Source organism: Garra rufa, chromosome 2 (assembly GCF_049309525.1).
Source record: "Garra rufa chromosome 2, GarRuf1.0, whole genome shotgun sequence".
In the NCBI taxonomy this organism is placed as follows: Eukaryota; Metazoa; Chordata; class Actinopteri; order Cypriniformes; family Cyprinidae; genus Garra; species Garra rufa.
Window position 1 is genome coordinate 71,668,503 of NC_133362.1, and position 23,756 is coordinate 71,692,258.

At 43.1% G+C, this 23,756-nt stretch overlaps 2 non-coding genes across 2 annotated transcripts; both read left to right on the top strand.

Annotated features, from left to right (window-relative positions):
- Positions 1 to 504: 504 nt before the first annotated feature.
- Positions 505 to 586, top strand: trnal-aag (transfer RNA leucine (anticodon AAG)). Its single transcript has one exon. It is a non-coding gene; the product is annotated as a tRNA-Leu (tRNA).
- A 1,037-nt stretch (positions 587 to 1,623) lies between these two features.
- Positions 1,624 to 1,705, top strand: trnal-uag (transfer RNA leucine (anticodon UAG)). Its single transcript has one exon. It is a non-coding gene; the product is annotated as a tRNA-Leu (tRNA).
- The last annotated feature ends 22,051 nt before the right edge of the window (positions 1,706 to 23,756 follow it).

Sequence of the window (23,756 nt, forward strand, 5' to 3'; positions counted from 1 at the left end):
CTCCACTCCACAGGAAGGGGGCCACCAGGAGTAGGACTGCATACCCCTGTATAAAGGATGCCTTTACGGCGGCGAATTACAAGGCATCAGCTTGCGGCGAAGTGCGACAAGAAAAAAAAAAGGCCTACGAAGGTGAATGTGCCAGGGTAGCGTGGCCGAGTGGTCTAAGGCGCTGGATGAAGGCTCGTGTCTCTTCGGGGGAGTGGGTTTGAATCCCACTACTGCCAAGAGAGAGTTTCGGAAGTCTATAGTGCCTACCCCAAAAAAAAAGAACGTTCTTTGCCCCCACTCCAGAGGCTTGGGGGAAGAGGGCAGAAAAGGGCCCACGAAGGTGAACATTCCAGGGTAGTGTGGTCTAAGGCGTTCGATTTAGGCTCCACTCTCCTCGGGGGCGTGGGTTCACTTGTTTTACGCAAACAGGATTAGACTGGAGCCGTTCCGCAGAGTCAGTATTAGGGAGGCCGTTTGATCTGTCGTAAAGACCCGTGGAACACACCATGACAAGGTAGCGTGGCCGAGCGGTCTAAGGCGCTGGATTAAGGCTCTAGTCTCTTCGGGGGTGTGGGTTCGAATCCCACCGCTGCCAGGGAAGTCTTTTGGAAAGCTTCTGAGGCTGCTAAGCGACTGGAGAAGTGACGCTGCATGCTCATCCAAACTTAGCTGCTTTCGCATTCTTTGCAATTTAGCAAAGTCAGTGCTGGAAGCTTGTCCCAGCCTCTGCTCCATTCCAACAGAGGCACACCAATAATTTACAATCATAGGAGAGGTGCAATAAAAAACAAACAAACAACTCAACGAATTTGAAAATTATATTAATGAAAAACAATGAGTAGTCTACAAGAATGGAGACAGCCAATGTAACTCATGGAAAGTTTGGGGTGAAATAACAGCTGCCTGATCATATTGATTTTAAATGCAACACAGCTGGCTATCGTTTTCACATAAGCCCCAAAGGCCTTGATTAGCGGATTCAGGTGTGCTTGATCAGAGATGGACCTCCACTCCACAGGAAGGGGGCCACCAGGAGTAGGACTGCATACCCTGTATTAAGGATGCCTTTACGACGGCGAATTACAAGGCATCAGCTTGTGGCGAAGCGCGACCCAAATACAGCGACGATGATCCCTACACCGCTGTTCTGCTCTCCAGAGCAAATACAGAGCGGTGACACTCTCGATAAATGACAGATCAACAACAGACATCTTGTAAAAAGATGGCTGCCAACGGGGTTCGAAACTTTTTGAAACTTTCGCATCTGACGTGCGTAAATTTCGCTTCAAACTTTTGTTTTATGCGCGTCCATTTCGCTCTTGACGGGCGAATGAACACAAAGTGGTCACGCGTATAAATAGAAGCGGCAGGCGCGAAGTTAGACGCGTATTCGCGTTTGGTGTGAACGTAGCATAAGGCGCTGGATTAAGGCTCCAGTCTCTTCGGGGGTGTGGGTTTGAATCCCACTGCTGCCCAGACAGAGTTTTGGAAGGCTATTGTGCGTACAAAAAAAAAAACGTTCTTTGCCCGCATTCCAGAGGCTTTGCATAGAAGGTCCGGCGGCCGACGTTCTCTCTACATTTGGGGCGGGGGAAGAGGGCAGAAAACGGCCCACGAAAGTGCAAATCCCAGGGTAGCGTGGCCGAGTGGTCTAAGGCGCTGGATTTAGGCTCCAGTCTCTTCGGGGGCGTGGGTTCGAATCCCATCGCTGCCAGCAGCCATTTTAACCAAGGCAGGGAAGCCCTCTAACCCGCTTGGCAGCGGGAATATTTCACCCAAACAGGATCAGACTGCAGCAGTTCTGCAGAGTAAGTATTAGGGAGGCCGTTCCACCTGTCGAAGAGACCCTTGGAGGAGCAACCCGACGAGGTAGCATGGCCGCGCGGTCCAATGCTACGTTCACACCAAACGGGAATATGTGTCTGGTCCGAGTGTCTAGTTCGCGCGAATTGAGCGTCTGGCGCGTTATGCGCGAATAGTGTGGCCGAGAGGTCTAAGGCGTTCGATTTAGGCTCCAGTCTCCTCGGGGGTGTGGGTTCAAATCCCATTGCTGCCAGCAGCCATTTTAACCAAGGCAGGGAGGCCCTCTAACCCGCTTGGGAGCAGGCTTGTTTTACGCAAACAGGATTAGACTGGAGCCGTTCCACAGAGTCAGTATTAGGGAGGCCGTTTGACCTGTCGTAAAGACCCTTGGAACACAACATGACAAGGTAGCGTGACCGAGCGGTCTAAGGCGCTGGATTAAGGCTCCAATCAGAAACCTGCTTGAAGCTGACCTCCACTCCACAGGAAGGGGGCCACCAGGAGTAGGACTGCATACCCCTGTATAAAGGATGCCTTTACGGCGGCGAATTACAAGGCATCAGCTTGCGGCGAAGCGCGACAAGAAAAAAAAAGGCCCACGAAGGTTCATGCTCATTTTTAAAACAGAAATGTCTTGGCTTATGAGCAGCTGAATGCTAATCGATGGACTGTTACGTTAATAAGTGCCATAATTCGTTTATGTTTATTTATTATATTAAAACTTCAGCAATAATACATTAAAACCATTTAATGGCTTATGTTAGGACAGATTTGTTAAGACAGATTCTCAAATGAATTAAACAGTTTGTTATCATACACACTGAAAGCGTGAATGGTCTCGTGTCCTCTCTCTGTTTATGGGTGTGCGAGCAAACACGGGAGGGGTGCGATTTTCGAATAATAATCGAATAATACCCTGCGATTATCGAATAGTATTTTTGCTTAAAATGCCCATCCCTATTAAAAAGTATATCAATTGTGTTGTTCAATTTTATAGAGCCCTTTGAAGCTGCATTTAAACTACATTTCAGAAATTCAAACTCAGGAGAACCATAGAATTCCTTTAAATGGAGAGAAATCCTGAAAAGTTTTCCTCAAAAAAAAAAAACTGTTTCTTTATGACTGAAGAAAGAAAGACATGAACATCTCAGAATCTAAGATGTTAGATGTTCATGTCTAAGATGTTCATGTTCAAAAATTTTATTATAATTTACTCACCATCCTTGACAAGGACGGTGAGTAAATTATAATGAAATTTTTGTTATGGAAGTAAACTTGTCCTTTAGAGGAATAGTTTGTTCAAAAATGAAAATGTGATTCAACTGTTATTTTATAAAGCTAAAAACAAAAAATTTAAACTTTATTAGCTGATTTCTTCTCTCCTAGGACAGTCCTCTGCCTTTACAAAACATGTGCGCAATGTTGCTGATGTAGAACAAGCATGTGTCGCACCTTTTTGTACAAGCAGAACAAAGCACGCACATGCATCGTGGAACTCTCCATAATAGTGGAGGATTGTCCTGGGAGAGGGGTCAGAAAGCTCTCAAATTTCATCAAAAATATCTTAATTTATGTTCTGAAGATAAACAAATGTCTTATGGGTTTGGAGCGACTGAGGGCGAGTAATTAATCACAGAATTAAAATTTTTGTGTGAACTATACCTTTAACTTTATCTACAAATGTACATGGCCTTCTTTGACTTACTTTGGATATGCAACTCTAAGACTTTCTCTGAAGACACAAACTCTGATTTAGAAAAGACAACAGTGCTAAATATTCATACCTTTCAAAATTGAAATATGCAGTTTCAAAAAGGAACCTGTTGATGTAAGTATAATGCAGTGTCAAAATGAGTCTAACCAGGGTGCAAATTCTGGAAAGTGTAGATCCTTCTCCCCTATCCCATCAAATGGGACATACTGGAGTTCCCATGTTATTTTTTGGATCCTGGTTTGGGGTCTGTAAAAGCAAGTTAACTACAGAAAATCAGTGTTCTCAGTACAACTTCTAGCTAGCTAAGAACACTCTTTTGGTACTAAATAAATAAATGTACTAAATAAAACCTGTCAAGTTTTCAGCTTATTTTCTGAATTATGGAATGACAAAATGAGTTACCCAAAATTCCTTCTGTAAAAACATTCGACTCTAATGTAAAAAAAAAAAAAATTAAACAAGATTTTTGACACTCAACTTTATCCAGTGTTCATGGATTAAAGAAAAAAAAATCTTCTGTCTGAAAAGTTTTCCTCCAAAAAATCTTTGCCAAACACCATTCTACTACCCTGGAAATCCAGAGGTCTCGCGACAGCACAATTTGAATTGTCTCTGCAAGACACTCTGGCATCGAGCAATGATGCAGGTTACTGCAATACGTAAGCAATAGTGGGAACCAATCAAATCGGTGTATCTGATGTAGGCGGGCCAGAGGCCAGCTAAACTGATGATAACAGCACTGCGACGTCAGAATATAGTAAACTTTGAAAGATCGCTGTCGCTACAGATGAACAAGTTGTTTGAAACGGCTTTGGCCGCTACAATGAACGAGTTAGACTTGGCTTTCCATATAAAAGAGGAACAGAAAACCAAAACCTCGAAGCGTTCCTTTGCAAGAAGGACGTTTTTGCTGTTTTGCCGACTGGATACGGGAAGTGTTTAATCTATCAGTTCACGAGTTCACGTTTACATATAATTAGCCGGAGAATAGTAGTGCATGTTTGGCGTGCTGTCCGGTGAAGGGCTCCAAGCTCGGGAGTGGCCCGAGCCCAGAGTACGTTACCCCCCAATAGGAGTAGTGAGAAATCGGAGTGATGAGATGGGGTGGTGGAGGTGATAAAACCATCGAGTTTAGGTTTGAGGTGATTGAGGTGAGTCAGCTGTATTTAAACCTATGGCGCTGATTGACTTGTGTTGTTTACGCTAAGCATCTGACGAGCTTTTCCCTAACTTTGTTAATGAAACATCATTTAGCTCTGCTGCTAGCTAAGCGTGTATTGTTTTGATTGGTCGTGGCATTATCCAATTGCCTGCAGTTAGAGTTTAAAATGCATGCTTGGTGCCGCCCCTCGAGTTAGGCAGTTTTCATTGCTCGATCCCAGACCCATAATCTTAATAGATTAGGGTCTGGATTTTTCCAGGCTACCATTCTACAGCCACACCCACTTTATTAGCAGTTTTATTCCTTCTTCTTCTGATCAATAATAAAAAATTCTGATAAAAAAAATTAGCCTTGAGGTGATAATTGACTCAATAATGTGATTTACAGTGGCAGTTTCTTTTTACCTTTTTACCTGAAATGGTATTGTTTTAATTTTTATTAAATGTCATTATCTGTCAAATTAAAAAAAGTATTTATTATATTTTATTTTTTAAAATTTCTAATTAAAACAATATAATAGCTGAATAAGACCAATTACCAATCATATACAATTAGTATGAATAAAAAATACTACAGAGGGGGCACAAAGGAACACAAAAGTCCCTTTAAGGCTATTAAGGCTATTAAAGGCCTTTAAGGGTATTTAATAGTCTTTGTATGTAGGTGCAATTTCAGACATTTAATGAGGCTCAGGGGTGGCATGATAAATTCATGTTGAGATAAATGTTTTAAATATATATTTTTTAATATAGAAATATTAAGTTTAAAATAACTAAGTATACGTTACAATGACACTAAATCCACCAGCAGATGGCAGTAAGACAAATGATTCGTTTGAACGGCTGCAAGTGACTGTCTTTATGGATAATCATGAACTGAAGATTCGTTCAAAATGCGCCTTCATTCATGAATGAAACACCGCTGTTTTGCCTTCAGAGATACGCAGCGTCGAGCTGTTACTTATTTAGAAATATTTTCATTTAAAGAAATGTGGGCGCACAGACAATGATCTATAAGAGAGCGCGCAAATGAGTCTCTTTCACTTTTAATAAGCAGGACTCAAAAGTATGTGCAAATGATAGATTCCAATGTGTATTAATACCCACGCCGAAATTCTAGTTATGCTCTGTGTTTTCTGCTATATAACTAACTGTGAATGATGCCAGTGGCGTCACTATGTTGTCACTGAGAAGCTCCAGCCGCGGCCAAGATGATTTTTTGGTTTGCCGTCAGAATAACATATACGTTTATATATGCACGTTTCTTTTCCCCTCATATTCTCTACTAACGGAAATCCGTCATAGACTTGTTGCAGGTAACGGAAATCTGTCGCAGCGGGGGAATGTATGCATCATTTGCATATTAAAACATTTTAGAAACATTTTTATTGTCAGAGGTGGGCCGCCTTCTTGAGGAAGATCCACATTCCCTGGTTATGGAGGGCATGCATATTATTGGTGACTCCACATACCCACTTTCGCTTCAGCTAATGAAGAAAGATTTGAAGAACATCTCCTCTGCAGTCACAGCCTGTTGCATTCTTTATAACATGTGCCTGGAATCCAGTGACCATGTTGAGATGGATGAGCAGACAGATGATATAGAGAATGAACCATATCCACCAGAAGGCCACATTCACATAGATGCATCACATTATAGAGATACAATCTGTGGCCGCCTGTAAACATTATGTTGACGTTCTACTTTCAACCCTTGCCTTAAACACATCTTTTTGCAGAAAGGATTTCCATTGTACTGTATTTTAAGCTGGTGGATGGAATTAAGTATGCTATGATATTAAGCAGTTACAAAAAAAAAGATTGATGCATTATTTCAGTCTCCTCTTAGGGAAGGGATGTTTTGTTCTGTTCTTGGGAGCTTGATGCCAGAGCTGTAGTCTGGGATGAGGTAGTGTTGAACAGAGTAGCTAAGCACATTGTGCAAGCTGGTTTACTCCCAACTCCACATTTGCCAAATAAGTCTTCCATTTGCTGTGAGAAAACATTTGATACAATATAAATATGCATGCATGTAAAATATTTGAAATATAAACCCAGTGATTCTGCGGAAATTGCAATACATAAAGCATGCCAACCTTGTAATACTGCCAAGTTACTTTTTCCTGTCCTGTTGCTCGGCACCGGTCTTTAGTGCTTTTCTATGTGATTATCATGTTGCCAATTTTTTTTCAAAATTTTTCATTAGTGATGCTTTTTGTAAAAAGCTATTTTATTTTTGTAATACAGATGCAGTTATTTTTGTGTCAAACAGCAGCAGCAGTTGTGTGAATTCTATAAATTCACACACAGGACAAGAAAAAAGAAAAACAGTTGATAATTATGAGAGATAAACTTTGTATAAATATTGAATAGTGCACTTTGAAAATAGTACATACATTGTTGGGTTTCTTGACATTCCAACTGTTTGGATGGGGATTGAGGATTATGTGTTTGAAGGGCTTAAGTGACATTTGTTTTTCTTCATTCAATGGAACACTCAACATGGGATGCTGGACAAGGAATAATCACTTGGACACTTGGACAAAGATGCTGGACAGTGAGTTGTAACTAGATTGGGACACTGGGTCAAAGAGGCTGGATGGGGAATAATCACTGGAGGGGGACACTTGGACAAAGATGCTGGACAGTGAGTTGTAAAAGTAGGGGGGCACTGGGTCAAAGAGGCTGGATAAGGAATAATCACTGGAGGGGACACTTGGACAAAGATGCTGGACAGTGAGCTGTAAAAGTAGGGGGACACTGGGTCAAAGAGGCTGGATAATGAATAATCACTGGAGGTAGACACTTGGACAAAGACAAAGATGCTTGACAGTGAGTTGTAAGTGGATTGGGACACTTTGTCAAAGAGGCTGGACAAGGAATAACCACTGGAGGTAGACACTTGGAAAAAGATGCTGGACAGTGGGTTGTAACTGGATTGAGACACTGGTTCAAAGAGGCTGGACAAGGAATAACCACTGGAGGTAGACACTTGGACAAAGATGCTGGACAGTGAGTTGTAACTGGATTGGGACACTGGGTCAAAGAGGCTGGACAAGGAATAACCACTGGAGGTAGACACTTGGACAAAGATGCTGGACAGTGAGTTGTAACTGGATTGGGACACTGGGTCAAAGAGGCTGGATGGGGAATAATCACTGGAGGGGGACACTTTGACAAAGATGCTGTACAGTGAGTAGGTAAAGTAGGGGGCACTGGGTCAAAGAGGCTGGATAAGGAATAATCACTGGAGGGGGACACTTGGACAAAGACAAAGATGCTTGACAGTGAGTTGTAAGTGGATTGGGACACTTGGTCAAAGAGGCTGGACAAGGAATAACCACTGGAGGTAGACACTTGGACAAAGATCCTGGACAGTGAGTCGTAACTGGACTGGGACACTGGGTCAAAAAGGCTGGATGGGGAATAATCATTGGAGGGGGACACTGGGTCAAAGAGGCATCTAGTTAAAAATGACACAAACAAGTACAAATTTTACATATTAGGCTTTTCCCGAACTATACTGTCAGACATATCAAGTGAAATCAAATGAAACATGTTGAAATATATAGGCAGTAAAATGAATATGCTGAACAACTGAAGTGTTGAGAGCTCCAATCGTTGTAAAGCATTGATCTCCATCTCTGCTCCTACGGAGCAACATCCTGCTGAGTTCAGTTCCAACTCTAATTAAACACACCTGAACCCGCAAATTAATGGTTACTTCATTATTATAGTCAGCTGTGTTGGAGCAGAGTTTGAACTGATGTCTGCAGTACATCCCTGTTTTAAACTGAGTGTTTATTGCTTGCTCCCTGAATATCCACAATTTGAATAAACATTTAAAAAAAAAATGTATCCTGTTAGGAAGATAAAAAAAAGAGACTTTCACACTCCAAAGTATCAGGAGTGTCAAACACTTAAAGGCACAATATGTAATTTTTCAGCTTTAAAAATAGTAAAAATCACTATATCTATGTTAAATATATTTTTTAGTTGTGTACTTACATTATCCCGACAGTTTCCACAGACTTTCAAATCCGGAGAAATTTATAGTTTAATTCGAAGACACGGAGCGTTTCTTTACTTCCGTTTTGTCCCCCATCTATGGCGTCATATAACCTTTGACCCCTCCAGTTTCTCTAACTTCCTGCGGCACCGCCAAGTACGAAGTGAAACAGAAATGGATCATGATTTTGCTTTGCCTGCAGGTTCCGTGAAGCTCAAATGCACGGGTGAAATAAATGACCCGAGAAGGTTTTGGGACAAGAGAAGAAGCAAGACATGTATAAATATTGGAGTTGCATTTCCAAGATGGAGAGAGCTTCGTGACAAGCTGAAGCTACTTAGAGATGCTGAACTCGCTTGCATTCTAATAAACAGGTATGCATCCATTCAGCTAACTATATCTATACGTAATTTTTGTGAAACAATGATGTCTTGTGTAAAACGCAGACGGACTAGCTCTCATGTATAGTAGCCTATAATGTAAATACTAATTTGTTCTATATCTAGCTGGATAAAGTAGCTTCAAATGCAGTTCACTATCTTGTTCGATATCATAGTATAAACGTAATTATAATTATTAACTAAAAGCGACTGTGTTTAACATATAACGTTATTACTACTAGCTAGATGGAATATCACAAGTACAAGGTTCCTTATCCATTTTCATCTTGCCTTTCGTTGATCTTTTCTTGTACTTTTCAAGTTTGTGATTTCAATTCTTGTTTTGAAATCATTGTTGTTGTTGACTTTTACAGCAGATGGAAGAATGGATAGTCCAGGTCACTGTGCACAGTAATACACCTACACCACGATGGAGAACGAATCAAAGGAAATCATATCTGTTGTGATCATTGACAAAAGGCAGACCCAGCGAAACTCTGTCATTATGGAAAGAGAGGCTTTTGTAAAAACCATGGACAAGCTTCTAACTGAAATAAAGCTCACAGAAATATGTACGGATGCTCACACTCAGATTTCTTCTCTTATGAGTAAGTTTTTATTATTCACAGTACAATTGTAAAATCCTTTATTATGTTTAGTAGATGTGTATGGTTTATCTGTTGCATGTATTAACTTTTAAATGACTAATTTTTGTTTTGTTTAAAAGACCCTAACTCTGGTAGATACAAGGAATCTGGAGTACTTCACTCATGGGATATGTGGCATGGAGCGAAGAATCTGGCCAAGAAGATCACTGCAGTGGGTTTTCCTATATATTTAAGTTTCAGATTTATGGACATTTAAACTTTTTTTTCTAAATCATATTCTATGTTGTTTTTGCATTGTAAGGCAGGACAGCTGTCAGGGCAAAAGATACTACTGAAGTGGACAAAAGACATAGTTAACCACTTCTGGTACTGTTGTAAGATGGCAGAGACGGATGGGCATTTCCGGGTAAGTAATACCTCTGAATTCGTTTTATGAAATCTTGTAAGTAAACTACAGTAATGTTTACATTTAGTACTATATTGCTTGAGAAACAAGCATTTCATAATTTGGATAGACTGACCACAAACAAACACAAACTTGATAATGAAAAAGCCTCAAGAATCATAAACCAAAGCACTTTGCACACACATGGGCAATCTAACAAAAAATGAATTTGTATTGCAAAAACTTTATACATACAGACTCCAAAGTCTATATTCAATCGTTTGACACACTGCCAGCCTTAGATCAGAGCGCACAAAGTATAAGATCATAAAACCTAAAGTATTCATCAACATTTTGTTTGTTGTACCACTGTCTGATCTAATCTCCAGCTACAACTTGTAGAAACTCTGGAGCAGTGTGCTCCACCATGTTACCAATGAGCACAAATGGTACCTTGGCCAATGCCTGCATGATTGCCTGCCAGAAAATCAGGAGAAGGAGTGGGTCACAGGCTCACAAGGCACTAGAAAAGATTGTGCTCAACAAGCGATGGCTGAAGGATGTGCACAGATATCTAACTAAAATTGACCACAATCACGGCTGGAACCCCCCACTTCTCCTTCTGTCCTTGCTCGGAGGCAGAAGTAACCAAACTTTTCCTCTCCAGCCATCCGACGACATGTCCTTTAGATCCTATCCCCTCACACCTTCTCCAAGCAATCTCCCCTACAATCCTACCGGCGCTCACACACATCATCAACACATCTCTTCTCACAGGCACTTTTCCCACTACATTTAAGCAGGCCCGGGTAACCCCACTGCTCAAAAAACCTACACTTAACTCCTCACTCATAGACAACTACAGACCTGTCTCCCTCCTTCCATTCATAGCAAAAACACTGGAATGGGCTGTTTTCAACCAGCTATCCTTATTCCTCTCACAGAACAATCTACTGGACTCTAACCAATCAGGGTTCAGAAGCGGCCATTCAACTGAGACTGCGCTACTGTCTGTCACTGAAGCCTTGCGGACGGCAAAAGCTGAGTCCAAATCATCGGTACTCATCTTGCTGGACCTATCTGCAGCTTTTGACACTGTGAATCACCAGATCCTCCTGTCCACCCTCTCAATGCTGGGTATTACAGGGACTTCACTTCGCTGGTTCAAATCCTACCTCTCTGGTAGGTCTTTCAGAGTGGCCTGGGGAGGCGAGGTATCCAAAACTCATCAACTGGTCACTGGGGTTCCTCAGGGTTCAGTTCTTGGACCTCTCCTCTTCTCCATATACACTACATCTCTGGGCCCCATCATACAGGCACATGGCTTCTCCTACCATTGCTATGCTGATGACACACAGCTCTATCTTTCTTTCAAACCAGACGATCCATCGGTAGCTGCACGGATCTCAGGTTGCCTAGCGGATATCTCTGCATGGATGAAGGAACACCATCTACAGCTCAATCTAGCAAAGATGGAACTCCTTATCTTTCCTGCCACTCCATCTCTACAGCATGACTTCTCCATCCAGTTAGGTTCATCAACAATTACCCCATCAACTTCAGCCAGAAATCTGGGTGTTATCTTTGACAACCAACTGACTTTTAAAGACCACATAGCTAAGACCGCTCGATCTTGCAGGTTTGCATTGTACAACATCAGAAAGATCAGGCCCTTCCTAACAGAGCATGCTACACAACTCCTCGTCCAGGCCCTGGTCATTTCCAGGCTGGACTACTGCAATGCTCTTTTAGCTGGTCTTCCAGCATGTACAATCAAGCCTCTACAAATGATTCAGAATGCAGCAGCACGACTGGTCTTCAACGAGCCCAAAAAGGCCCATGTTACACCTCTCTTCATATCCCTGCACTGGCTACCGGTTACAGCACGCATCAAATTCAAGACACTGATGCTGGCCTATAGGACAGCCACCGGATCATCACCTGCCTACCTCCATTCACTACTACACATCTACACTCCTTCCAGAAGACTGAGATCCTCTAGTGAAAGACGCCTCATTGTACCACCACAGAGAGGTATTAAATCACTGTCCAGAACATTCTCGTTCAACGTTCCTGCCTGGTGGAATGATCTTCCCACCCCTATCCGGAATGCAGACTCCTTAACAGCTTTCAAACGACTGCTGAAAACCCATCTTTTTCGACACTATCTGACTCAATAAAAAAAAAAAAAAAAAAAAAAAAATCCTCCCTTCTAGCCTGTTTTTCCTCTCTTTCTTGATCTTCTCCTTCTAGCCTGCACTCTTCTAACAACGCCTGATATATGGTATTTTTGAACACTTCCTATGTTGATCTGCCTCCTTAGGATGAATCACTTGTTGTATTCCCAATTGTAAGTCGCTTTGGATAAAAGCGTCGGCTAAATGAATAAATGTAAATGTAAATGTAAATATCTGCCTTTTCGGTAAGTTCAGTTACCACAAGCCCTTTTCAATGTTAACTTATTTCTGATGTCCATGTATAAAAATAAAGGGCATAGCTAAACATTTTGGGCTAATGAACTGTGTATGTAAACACTGACTTTTTTTGTAAATTAATGAAACTGTGATGTAATCTGCTATACCAGGAGTCTCAAACTAGTTCCACAGAGGGCCTAGTGTATACTGGTTCTCTTACGAGAGGTCTCTCGTACTGCATAAGAAAATATCTAACGCTAGGGGAAAATCCTTTTCTGCGAGATATTGAAGCCAAAAATTATCCTTAATTTTGAAATAATGTAAAGCGCGTTGCAGCAGCATACAGACATAGGCGAAACAGCTTGCGCGCCTATTGGCTGCTCTGCTGCAACTGCAGCAGCCTATAGAGCGAGGCCTGGCGCGACGCCTGGGTGAGGAGCACGCGGCGCTCGCGCTCGCTGAGGGCGGCTGCCCTCATTGCGAACTACTGCCGATGGCGACTTTGAGGACTCGCCTGGCATTCTTCGAATCTCGTCAACCTCCGTCCCGGATGTTAAGTGGCCGCTGCCCGCCGCCGCCTGCACCGACACGGCTGATGAGGCTGCCGTCATGGAGGAGGAGGATTCCTGCTCTATCCTGGCGTCAGGCAGTGAGGATTGGACGAGCTCTGTGGACCTCGCTCCCCCCGCCCACGCTCCGTCAGGCTCGAGAGCTTCGATCGAGGCAGAACTGATGAGGATACTGACACAGGCCATGGCGTGCCTTGGCCTCGAGTGGTCCTCACCGGAGCAGCCCGTTCATAACAGGTTGGACGGCTGTTTCCTGCCGAAAGGGGAACGCGCTTCAAACGCGTGCAAACCAGCGCCTTTTCTTCCTGAGCTTCACGAAGAACTGGCTAAGTCCTGGAGCGCCCCTTACTCAGCGAGAGTGCGCCCATCCTCTTCTTTGGCGTTCTCCACTGTGGACGGCGCCGAGAAAAAAGGATACCTCTCTCTGCCGCCTGTCGATGAGGCGATAGCAGCCCACTTGTGCCCGCCCTCCGCTGGACGGCGTGCTAAGTCGGCGCTGCCGTCAAAAGCATGTCGCCAAACGTCGAGCCTGCTCTGCCGCGCTTACACCGCCGCCGGGCAGGCAGCGTCAGCGCTGCACACAATGGCCACGCTGCAAGTTTATCAGGCTGACCTCCTCCGAAGGATGGATGAGGAAGGCAATGATGCGATCTGCGTGCTGGACCTAAGGAGCGCCACGGACCTCGCACTCCGCGCTACAAAGTCCGCAGCACAGGCCATCGGACGCAACATGGCTTCACTCACTGTAGCTGAAAGGCATTTGTGGCTGACGCTTTCGGAGATGGCTGAGTCTGAGCGCACCGCGTTCTTCGATGCTCCGCTCTCTCCCGCTGGCCTCTTTGGATCCTCTGTCAAGGACTTTGCAGAGAGATTCGCTGAGGTACAGAAGGCGTCCCAGGCGATGAGGCACTTCCTGCCGAAACGCTCCAGCTCTGCAACCGGTCGTGTGAAACCGCCCGCGCAGAGCTCACGACCCCAGCCACAGCCCGCTGTTGCCGCTTCGCAGCGCCACCGAGCGCAGGGCGCGAGACCGCGTTCCCGCTCTTCTGGCCGCCGTCCCGCCGGTCGTGGCCCGAGGCCCAGATTGGATTTGAAACCTGAGCCTCCGAAGCAGTCCTAACAAAGTTAGGAAACGACGCTGCGCGAGTCCCGCTGTCGCCAGACCCTCACCAAAGGTATTTGCTCGTTCAGTTCCAAGTATTGTGACTGTTCCAGTGTATTTTGCAGCCAACAAACCGGCTCTGTCGCCCGTTTGCCTGTACTCAAAAGCCGTTCTCACGGCTACCCAGATAAATCCAAAAAAGAGTGTATTTTCTGGTGTCCCGGCCACGGCCGATGGTGTTTCACGTGTCAGAATGCCCACTCCCCAGTGCCCATTTCTACACACAAGCACACCCTGTCACTCAGGTCAAGCGCGCATAAAATCGGCTCGAATCGATTGCGCTTCACAACCGGCCACGGCCGATGGTGTTTCACGTGTAGTCAAAATGCCCACTCCTCCGTGCTCATTTCTACACACTAGCACAACCTGTCATACAGACCCTGCGCACATAAAATCGGCTCAGATAGATTGCGCTTCACATGTGGTAAACGTGCCCACTTCACAGTGCCCACAGACATCACATTACGCACGTCAAAAGGTTTCTGTAAAAGCGAAACTAACGTGCATGCAGGCGAACGGTGTTTGCAGTGTGTTAAATGTGCCTGTTGCCACACAACCACATCCACACACAGACATAATAGTTCCCGTTATCAGCGTGCCCCACGCCCCGAATGTCACGAGCACGTCTCTGGTGCCACAGCACACCGAAACCACTCCGTTACGGATAGAACGGAGTGCGCTTCGTATTCAACCTCTAGCTATTCATGCAAAGGCATGGGAAAAGCTTCCAGGGGTTTCGAAATGGGTGCTGGACATTATAAAAGGAGGCTATTCGCTACAGTTTCACCGACGCCCGCGCCGCTATACAGCGCGCGTCGAGACCACAATGCAGACAGAAGCAGCACACCTGCTTCGAGCCGAAGTGGTGAAACTATTGAGCAAAGGGGTCATAGAGCCCCTTTCTCAAGCTCAAAGCGAAGGAGGGCTGTACAGCAGATATTTCCTGGTACCGAAAAAAGACGGTGGTTTCAGACCCATATTAGATCTAAGGCAACTGGACAAAGCGCTGGTGAAGCGTCGGTTCAGGATGCTCATGACCAGAAAAATCCTCGCGCAAGTTCGCCAAGGAGACTGGTTCGTGTCAGTGGATCTGAAAGACGTATTTTCAAATACAGATAGCGTCACGTCACAGGCGGTTTTTGAGATTCGCCTTCGAGGGCCAGGCATATCAGTACACAGTCCTGCCGTTCGGTTTGTCCCAAGCACCCCGTACATTTACGAAATGCATGGACGCAGCGCTCGTTCCTCTCAGACTGAAAGGCGTGCGCATACTGAACTATTTGGACGATTGGCTGATCCTAGCGCAGTCTCGCACAGTGCTTGTACAGCATACGACCATGTTACTCGATCACCTCGAGAATTTGGGTCTCAGAGTCAATTGGGCGAAGAGCTCCCTGTCCCCCAGTCAGAAAACTTCCTTCCTGGGCACAGAATTGGACTCGCTGTCAATGATAGCGCGGCTGTCATCACAGCGCGCAGCGGGCTCGTTTCGCTGCGGCGCATCAGTTCCACTCAAAAAATTTCAGAAAATGCTGGGTCTCATGACCTCAGCATCATCAGTTCTGCAGCTGGGTCTGCTACGTATGCGTCCACTGCAGTTCTGGCTGAAAGCGCGCGTCCCGCGTCAAGCTCGAGGGCAGACCGTCTTTTGGCCAGTGGTCAGAACGGGAAAAGCTCCTACGTATCAACTGCCTCGAAAGGCTGGCAGTACAGAACGCGCTGACGCGCTTCTGTCCCCAAATAAAAGGAAACCATGTACTAGTCCGCTCGGACAACATGTCAGTGGTTTCCTATATAAATCGCCAGGGCGGTCTCAGGTCCAAAAACCTATACAGACTTGCAGAACGCCTCCTGGTATGGACACAGCGCAACCTGCGCTCGCTGAAAGCAGCGCATGTGCCGGGGCTTCTAAACACAGGGCCAGACAGACTGTCCAGGAACAATGTTCCAGCAGGCGAATGGTCTCTACACCCACAGACAGTACAACTACTGTGGAAAAAATTCGGCAGAGCGGAAGTAGACCTGTTTGCGTCTCCGAACAACGCTCACTGTCTGGAATTTTACTCAAAAAGCAGAGACGCGCTGGCCCACGAATGGCCTCGCCGTCATCTCTATGCTTTTCCCCCCGTCTCTCTCCTACCTCAGGTGATAGAGAGAGTCAGGGAAAAAGGATGTTCAATACTGCTGATAGCGCCGTTTTGGGAAAACCAGCCCTGGTTCCCAGCGCTGATGCAGCTGACGAGCACTGTCCCGTGGCCGATACCAGTGAGGAGAGACCTTCTCTCTCAGGCCAGCGGCTCAATTTGGCATCCTCACCCAGAGCTGTGGTCCCTTCATGTCTGGACCACCAGCGAATATATGATGAACTCCCAAAAGGAGTATTAAACACGATCACGCAGGCTAGAGCCCCTTCTACGAGACGTCTCTATTCCTCAAAATGGTCAGTGTTTTCGGGCTGGTGCGCAGCCCGCGGCTTGTCACCCACTAACTGTGGCGTGATGGAGGTGCTTTCCTTCCTACAAGAGCTGCTGGACAAGGGCAGAACCCCGTCCACGCTCAAAGTCTATGTGGCGGCTATAATGGCGTTTTCGAGCACAACGCTAGGTCAGTCAATAGGAAGGAACGATTTAGTTATTCGCTTCCTGAGGGGAGCTAGAAGACTAAATCCCCCCAGACCTCCCTCAGTCCCTCTATGGGACCTTTCTGTGGTACTAGAGGCCATGAAAGGTGGACCATTCGAGCCTCTGCAGACGATTGATTTGAAATACCTGTCTCTTAAGACTGTGTTTCTGCTGGCTCTCGCTTCAGTGAAGCGCATAGGGGATTTGCACGCACTATCTGTGAGCGCGACGTGCATGGAATTAGGACCAAATGACTCTAAAGTCATACTCAAACCCAAGCATGGTTACGTTCCAAAATCACTCAACACACCGTTCAGGGCACAAGTCATCGCGCTGTCAGCCCTACAGGTCAATGATGAGGAAACGGACGCGAACCTCCTATGCCCAGTCAGGGCATTACGAGCTTACGTGTCTCGCTTGTCTGCTTTTAGACAAACAGAACAGCTTTTTGTTTCGTTTTACGGGCGCCCAATAGGCGCGCAAGCTGTTTCGCCTATGTCTGTATGCTGCTGCAACGCGCTTTACATTATTTCAAAATTAAGGATAATTTTTGGCTTCAATATCTCGCAGAAAAGGATTTTCCCCTAGCGTAAGATATTTTCTTACGCAGTACTCGTTCCCTCTCTATAGAGAACCGAGGTTACGTAAGTAACCGAGTACGTTATTGGTACACATGTACCCGAGAACCACTGCAATTATGAAAGATCCAACCCAGATAACATAAATATTGGACCCAGAACCGTTCGGGTCCCGGGTCGGACCTCGGGTTTCGAGTACAGGTGGATCCATGAAGACCTCTAGTCTGTGGTATAATTCTTCAGAAATTATTTCCACAGATCTACCTGTCAGCTGGAGTCCTTTCACAACCACATCCTGATGTATGCAAGTAAGCGATTCAGTTTCTCGCCGTTGGTTTATGAGGCAAGGACTCTCCTGGCAGCCCTTGACTACAACCACCATATGAACAGACCATCACAGCTTAACAAAGAAGGCCAAATGATGTAAGATTAACATTAATTTCTCAATGCACACTCTTCAGAAAAGCATATTGGTCTACCTTTTTTACTTTGTAATAAATTAATAATTTTAGACCAACAGGTTCTTTTTCCATATTAATATATTTTTTAAATATTAATGTATTTAAAAAAATATATAACTTGGATTTTAAATAAATGTTTTATAGCTTCCGTCGACAATACCAAAGGAAATCCGGGAGATGGACTGTCTACACCTTGAAAGTTGCAAAGGACTACAGCTACATCCCTGATCTGCAGGCTGCCATTTTGAGGAAACGACTGCATTCTGAGAGGGGGTTGCCAAGGCAAAGGATTCTACGTCCTGATGACCCTAGAACACTCGGCCTCCTTCCAAATGTTCCTCCTCCATCCATAGACACCATTATTGAGTCCCACGTCAGTAGAGGCCTAGGTATGACCACCTGATAGTTTAAACTGTAAATACTTTTTCTGTAAACAAATTTGTCATTATACTGTCAAAAAGACTATTTTTCTGTAATTTGCAACCGATGTGAAATTATAATGTATTCCTGTATATCTAAATGCAATTTTTTTTTTTTTCTCTTTTAGGGACCGGCACTACACAGCAAGAGACAACGGAGTAGCAACTAATCCTTGTTCATCTGAACCCAAGGCCTTGTCAACTGAGCAATCTGGAATTATTTTTTGAGAGGACACTTATATAGCATAGTATTTTATGCAAATTTTCAACACATGAGAGGTTTAAATAAATAGCATGCAAGTTTAATGTTAAACTCAAGAACAGTTTTTATTTTTACTTCAAAAATATATTTTTTTGAAATCAAATTGTCTTATGTCTGCTCCTCTTGCTATTACTGAAGTAGTTACAGTAGCTACAGTAGTTATAACACCGTCCAACCAGTGTATCTGCCAAATGGGTCAGGGTATTTATCCCGTATTCTGGACACACAACAGCTGGGGATGACAACACGGTTTCCCGCACCAAGGGCACCATAATGCCACAAGACAAAATTCCTGTAAGAGGCATAGCGGTATTCCCGGTTGTCATCCCCAGGAAGCTGTGTGTCATGGAGAGCATAAATGTCTTTTCTGAGCCGCCGAGCTAAGCGCAGAACATGCTCATCTAAAATATACAATGACATGTGGGGCAATCTACTGATGCAGGTGGCCTCCGTCATCCCACAACATTTATTCTCCAAGTCAGTTCCCATTTCCCTTGAACAGCTGCACCATCCAGGCACACCTTGTAATGGTTTTTCTGTTCTCTGAGCAGCTGGCTGGAGCACATCGAAGATGAGGCCAGGTTCTCTGTCCATCACTCTGACTAGGAGTCTACGAGCGTCATCTGAATCCATGTTCCATATCTGCTCCTGAATAACATAGTTAAGAATTTAACAAATTTAACCCTAATTCTGAAAAGATTTCTTCCAGTAACCATCACACTACAAATTATCCTATATGTTTCTGTCCTTCACAGTGTCTTGTCTCTCCCTCACTTTGTATTTTTTGATAAAGGAAGTTTAATCTTATCCTGACACTTGCAGTATTCCCTAAGATACCTGGGTCTGCGACCTTCTTTCCTCTTGCAGCCTCTCCACCCTCACTCTGTCCTCTTCAGAGATTCCAAGTGCTGCTCTAGTCCCTCTTCCTCTAGCTGCCTGTCTACCTCTGGTTGCACTGCTGGGTCCTGAAGTTCTTCCAGCTCTTGTCGCGCCTCTCCTTCCACCTGCCATGCTGGGGGATGACAACACGGTTTCCCGCACCAAGGGCACCATAATGCCACAAGACAAAATTCCTGTAAGAGGCATAGCGGTATTCCCGGTTGTCATCCCCAGGAAGCTGTGTGTCATGGAGAGCATAAATGTCGTTTCTGAGCCGCCGAGCTAAGCGCAGAACATGCTCATCTAAAATATACAATGACATGTGGGGCAATCTACTGATGCAGGTGGCCTCCGTCATCCCACAACATTTATTCTCCAAGTCAGTTCCCATTTCCCTGCACCTTGAACAGCTGCACCATCCAGGCACACCTTGTAATGAGTCATAAGGGTTAGTAATTAATGACAGGAATTTTTTTGGGGGGATAACTAACCCTTTAAAGGTACAATATGTAATTTTTGGCCACCAGGGGTCACTCAATCAAAATAATAACTAAAGACGTACTTTGATGACGTCTGGAAAGAGCGTAGGCCCATAGTTCATCTTTGGAACACAGATTTAGATATTTTTGATGAAATCTGAGAGCTTTCTGACCCTCCAAGGACAACAATGCAACTGAAATGTTCCCACTTCACATTGCACATTTGGTCAAACGGAATTTACCCCTCAACAGACAGTAAAAGATAAGACAGACATACTGTACAAAATGTACATGTATTTTCTTATGTACCAAGGTGCATTTACACATTCAGAAACAGTGAAGTTGCTACAGTTATGAATTAAAGCCACTGTTTGTAGGGAATGCAGATGATTACTGCGTGGTGTGCTCCTTGCTTGAAAAATATGCAGATCAGAGCATGATTGAAATGGTAAAGTATAACATAAAAATGTTTCTATTTACAGTTTTTCTAATAGATTTGACACATTTCTCAAAACTCAGGTCACTGTCTTCAAAACACTTTGTGATTGTACATTTTCACTCATTTCATTCAAATTACAAATCATGCACATAATTTTCTCAAAACAATGTACACAAAACTCAAATATTTTTACAATAGTTTGTACAGCCAACCAGTATTTTAAAATAACATTGTTACATTTTTACTAGTGGTGGGCCGTTATCGGCGTTAACGTGCTGCGTTAACGTGAAACTCTTATCGCGCGATAAAAAAAATATCGCCGTTAATCTATTCTCAAATTTGGGTTGGGAGCTGGGTCTAAACTACGCAAGCTATGATGACTTTCACCTTGATAGTTTAACGCGGATGTATACCGAAGACTATAGAATATGGTCGCGCGTTTACATCTCCTCCGCCAAAACACAGACGGGGTCGCGTCGTCCTCCATTCATAAAAACCGAATCTACTATAGCGCGAAATGCCACGTAAATTCGTCGTTTTTTGGATTCATAAATCAAATGTTGGTCAGTCACTTAATTCAAATCGCGATATGGACTAGTGTATGTGAAAACTGAAATGCAAAAAGACCGTTTTAATATGAATCCGGTATGTTCCGTTTGCCTAGCTGTATGTATGCATGGCGGAGACAAGCTTTTACTACACGCATACTGAAACACACGTGACGCTCCCGGTAATTTTTGGCATTTTCATCTCACATGAACAGATAAACTCAATCTCCCAAACTGCTGTGAGTGTCACTTTTACCGTTTCATTTTTATGAAAACTAGCATCATATCATACTGTATGACACAGAAACTTCACGGCAACCTGTCAAAATAAAAGTATGGTGTAACATGTAATGGGTTGGGTAGGTGTTGACGTTAAAAAAACACACAATCTAATAGGTAGAAAAAATAATTTCATTGTTAGTTAGTTAGTAAACACAAGTACATCTAATTGAACATAATTTATTTTCATCAACAAATTATCATAGAACAGCTTTATGAGCTTTATGATCCATTCTCAAAGACTTTAAGTCATTATTTGGGTAGCACACATTCTGAATGCCTTCAGCAGAATTCAAATTAGCCATTTTAATCTAGATTAATCTAGATTAATTCCAAGATTTAATCTAGATTAATCTAGATTAAAAAAATTAATCTATGCCCACCCCTAATTTTTACACAAATCACAAACATTTATCTCATGCATCTAATGCTTCTTTTTATTATATGTTATTTTATTTTATTTATTTTTTTTGTCTTACAGGAGCAGTGTGATTTGTGTGGTAGGTGGGCACATTTTGAATGTGCCCAATATAAAAAACATAGCTGCAATACATACACATGCAAAAAGTGTGAGAGTGCCCAAAAGGCCAGTGTGAAGTGTGTGTAACACATATAATTTTATGACAGAAAATTATGTCATTAGAATGTTATATGTTCATGGAAATTATTATAAATGATTGTTCAAATATCAAAACGTGCTACCCCTGATATGTTAATGATCCCATGACAGAATACACTGCTCCTGACATCTTAAAGATATTACAGAACATATCAACATGCTCCTCATATTTATACAGTGCATATTCAAGGAGTAATGGTGTAAAACAAGGTGAGTTTGCACTGGGAGCTTTATTTGATGGCGTGCACGTACCTCTGCGTGAGCGGTGAGTGGGAAGGGGGGAGACGGGGTGGTATTCCCATTGCAGAGATCACGGGCCGAGGGCACCAAGATCGGACCGAAAGGGCACTTTAGCTCGAACTCCCCCAATATGTGCTACGGTAGCATTTTTTGACATTACATCACCAGTAAATACTAAACTGCAACAAATATATTGTCCTGTCCTCATTTACCCCTAAAGCAAAAGAAAAATAAGCTTCCTGACAGTGTTTTAATGATTTTTCAAAAGAGGAATAAATACACAAAAAATATAACAAGACACTGATTACAGTAGTCCAAATAGTGATAGATCAAATTTGCCATCACACCCTCTTTGTAACAGTTGCACAGCAGCATTAACTAGTTTAAAGTGTATTTAATAGTAAGGTACAAATATTTTAGTGTTTTAAATGTGCATAATTTTTTTAAATATTCCCAGATTTATGATGTTAATAACTTTAGACAGGCATCATTATTTCTTGAGTACAAAATTATATTCTATATACAACATTTCTATGATGTGTTTGTGATTCTAGAGAGAAGTGCACCAGTGGGACTTTTATTTTGGTCTGGTGATGTGACGTCATAAAGCTGCGCGCGCTCCTCATCTGTTGTGATTCACCTGAAGAAAGGTTTGTGGTTTTAAAGTTTTTAAATCAATGCAAACTATTACATCAATTAAAGAATTTGCAAGCTGTGTAAAATAAATGCATCATTATTAAATATAACGTTGTAATGCTTTATTTAGTGTTACTTGAAGATTAGCCTTTAGTAACAGATAATGTGCGTCTCATTTCTCTCTCTCTATATCATGAATCAATCGCGTGATGATAAGAAGTGATGAGGGAAACTGAGAATCCGAATCATTTGAATCAAATCATTTGTGAAATGATTCAGTGATTCGATTCAGCTGCAAACAACAACAAACACAAACGAGTGAATCACAACCGAGAATGATTTCATTAAAGTGTAATATATTATATATGATAAACAAATAATTGAATACCAGCTATTAATTAAAAATAGCCTGCCTAAATATGAACCTTCTGGGTAATTTGTATGTTTTATAAATTTTATATAGAAGTCCGTTTACTGTCTGACTCTTACTAGTGCACTGACTACTGAACTAGGAGCTGATTGAGACGCACCCAGAGATTTAGTTTGCATTGATTTTTCTTTCTATTAATTATTCTCATCTTAAACAGGACAAAGTTTTTAAACGCACAGAAAAAACTCCTGGAGAATCAACAGAGATCCAAGTCACACATTATTAGGAAGATGGCATTTATTAAAGAGAAGAGTGAAGACATGAAGATTGAAGCCTCATTGAAACATGAAGATACTGAGGAACAAACAAAGATGGTGTTTATTAAAGAGGAGAGTGAAGACATGAAGATTGAAGAAGTATTTGGAGTCAAACAAGAAGATGCTGAGGAACAAACAGGTTGGTTTTTATTCTTAAAGCTGAACTCATTGCAAAATGAATATAAAGAATATTTATTAATAATGTCACACAGGTGTAGAAATGTTTTAAGTGCTACTGAGAAAATCCTGCTTTCACACTGGCCATTTGTTATCATGACATCAGGCATTTAAGTTGTAGCGTTAATCTGGAATAACACTCATAAAAGACTATACAAATGTAGCAAACATTTTCATACAGTTCTTTGCATACAATTCTTCTAAGATCATTTCATTTACCTTTTTTTGTAGACCAA